Source organism: Echinops telfairi, unplaced genomic scaffold (genome assembly GCF_000313985.2).
Source record: "Echinops telfairi isolate 266 unplaced genomic scaffold, ASM31398v2 ScPeMD7_5868;HRSCAF=6743_0, whole genome shotgun sequence".
NCBI classification, from domain to species: Eukaryota; Metazoa; Chordata; class Mammalia; order Afrosoricida; family Tenrecidae; genus Echinops; species Echinops telfairi.
Window position 1 is genome coordinate 19059700 of NW_022109767.1, and position 3176 is coordinate 19062875.

At 42.0% G+C, this 3176-nt stretch overlaps 1 long non-coding RNA gene across 1 annotated transcript in view; it reads right to left on the reverse strand.

Annotated features, from left to right (window-relative positions):
- The window catches only part of LOC123522339, a 12502-nt gene that overhangs the window by 7973 nt on the left and 1353 nt on the right, over positions 1 to 3176 (reverse strand). The window contains exon 2 of the long non-coding RNA XR_006680607.1: positions 1255 to 1330. This is a non-coding gene — a long non-coding RNA (uncharacterized LOC123522339). The remainder of the gene's footprint in view (positions 1 to 1254; positions 1331 to 3176) is intronic.

Below are 3176 nucleotides of genomic sequence, written 5' to 3' on the forward strand. Positions count from 1 at the left end.
CAAGGGGACTTAAAAAGTTTCCTGATCAAATAAAATGAAAAGAAATTGGAAAAATTCCATGAACTTCTTGAAGCTCTCTCATGAATATATTGTTTACTAGCCATTTTGGAAACAGAATAGTCATTATATGGAACAGAGGTTTTGGACATTGGAAATGTGCATTTTATTATCTAACACTAAAATACCTAAAAGCTCTGGGAAAGATCTTGATTTTATATGCGTAATTGTATCTGTGTGTGTTCACAAAGAATATTTGAGAGCAAGAAAACTTTTAATAATGGATTTACTGAAGCAAAACACACACACACACACACACACACACACACACATATATATATAAATTAATGTTCCTGCTTTTCTGGCTGGCTACTAATGCTACTCAAAACCAAATTCACTGCCCTCAAGTGGATGCTAACTCATAGTGACCCTATAGGATGGGGTAGAGTTGCCACTGTGGATTTCTGACGCTAACTCTTTACTGGAGTAGAAAGCCTCATTTTTCTTTCATAGAGTACCTGATGATTTAGAACTGCTGATATACAAAACAAACTCATAACCATTGAGTTAATTCTGACTCATAGCAGCCTGTAGGACAGAGTAGGACAGCCCCTGTGGGTTTCTGAGGCTGTAAATCTTTATGAAGCAGAAAGCCTCATCTTTCTCCTAAAGAGTGGTTGGTGGGTTTGAACTGCTGACTGTGTGGTTGGTTATCACTCTAATATTTAACCCACGACACCACCAGACTTTTCTTTAAAACCTTATTACATATATGGCATCTATCTGAAGGTCACAAATAATAATAATAATAATAGCCATTATTAAAAAGTACTACCACCATCACCCTTTCACAACCCAATACTCTTTACTATGTCTTTAACAAGTATATGTAGGTAGCACGCTTCAAGAACTCAGCAGGAGTAGATACTCTTTCCTAAGTTTAAGAAAATATGAAAACCACAAAGAATGCTCACAATGATGTTTTCATGGTTGGCCGAGAAGATGCCTTTCTTTGGGGGGAAATGCCTTCAGCCCACACAGAGCCATATTCATTCAAAATATATTGTTTAGCAAGTGTTCAGAGTCCAGATTGTATAAAGTTTACTTGCCGTGCAAGCATCACGCGTTTCTAGGAGACGTTTATAAGCAAAGTGGAGCGGGAAGATAGAGAGAGGACAAAGTGCTAGAAGAATCTACTCTACCAAAACCAAGAACAGTTTCAGAAACAACCGTCAAGTACAGTGAAAGGAAACCTACCAACGTGGATGTGATGTTTTTCTCGGGGTCATTCAGAAGCACCTGGCAGGCTTTCTAAGGAAATTGTCAAATCAATCTGTAGAATATGGATGAGGTGAAACACAGAGGTAGAGTATTATTCCAAATCATCTGTAACTTTTCAAATGCAGCCTTTGTGTTGAAATTCCAGGGAGAATGGAAAGGACTCAATGAAGTAAACTGTCAGTCAGAGTGATTATTATTTCCCTGTGCCAAGCACTGTTCTAGTCAATATGAAATGATACAGAATAAGGAGAAGCCAGTGCCCTTGTACACAGACAGCAAATCTCTGTACATGCAGACACAAACCTACACACATACACTTAGACCCTCTGTCGGTGGGCAGGAAACTCAACTACATGAATAATCCCGATAAGAAACATTAAATTTGTAAAACTCGAGGGACTGGGGAATAACAGCTTTGTTAGAAATACATTCATATAGATACATCAGATATGAACTTCAAATAGCAAATATTTGTTACAATAGATTGCTCTGGAGAGATCAGGCATGCAATTTAAGGCACGTTACAGTATAAAATTTGGGATCCTTCCCACTTTAGTAGCCTTTGCTGTGCAAACATGCATTCACACTGATGTCAATGAACTGCTAAAGGAATACAATAGTGAGGCTTGTGTCTTCTAAACTATAAATTCCTTCAAGTCAAGGGCTGGGTCTCATGCAGCACCCTGCAGATAGAAGTGGTAAAGGAGTAAAAACTGAAAGATTAGGACAGGTAGGTAAAGGTCTTAAAGAGAAGCTAAATCCATTAGGATTTTGAGGAAGAGAAGAAGAGAGGAGAGGAGGGGACTGGAGGTGGGGAGGGGAAGGGAGAAAGAAGGGAAGAGAGAGATAGAGACAGAGAGACAAAGAGAGAGAGAGACTTGGAAAGCAGGAGGATTTGGTTGGTTGGCCCAACTGTTCAAATGTATGAAGCCTTGACATTTTCAACATGATGAATGAAGGGTCAGCTTCGAGTTTAAGGATCATTGTTCTCCTGATCGCATGCCCTTGAACAAGCATCACCACTGCGTTGTTTACAGGGAGGTTCCAGCAGCTAGTCTTAGGTTCTCAAAAAGTTATTTACGATCCGCCCCTATTTCAGCAAGCATCTTGAGGCTGTATTCTTCGGTCCAAACTCTTATCCTTCAGTCAACTCTCTTGTTGTTTGCATTGACATGCTTCATAAGCCTAGAAGGAGGTTAGGTGATATTTCTGATTTGGGAGCCAGGTTCCAACTGCTGGCCTTAGCAACCCAAGCATTTACTTGATACTAATGTAATGCAACGCAACTAGCATGTCAGCAGCGTGAGGGCGGGGCTTTTAGTGTTCTCACGCGGACACATAGTACCGTGCCAGTCATCCTGACCAAGGACTCGCTGCCTTAGAGGGTCTCTCACCACACAGGGTAGAGTAGAAAGTCCTGTGGATTCCCAAGAGAGTCGAAAGCCTCCTCTTTCTGCTGAGTGCCTAGTGGTTTAGAACTGACCTTGCAGTTAGCAGCCCAACGCTTTCATCACCACCCTATCAGGGCTCCTTACACTTGAACCATAGTAGGCTTTAAATAAATACTTGCTTAAATGAATGAATATTATTTGGCAGTTTGCCTTTGCTTTTTTAAAAAAATCCATTCCACTTCTGAGAGTGGAAGCTCCAGGGAAACTTTGGATTGCTCCCCCCCCCCCCACCTTTCTTTCTCCCTCTTTCTGTGCACTTCTCTCCAGCACAGAGGTCCAGGCTAAGCGCTCTCGGAATGGAGATTCCCGGGGCGATTAAGGAGAAGTGAAGGCCACGGTCACAGTGGTGGGGCAGGCACTGGGTCATAGCACTTCTTGCCTCCATGCTTTCTCTACGCCAGTCCTCAAGTGGCCCTTCCCGCGGCACCTCCAGAGCGCGCCAGCACC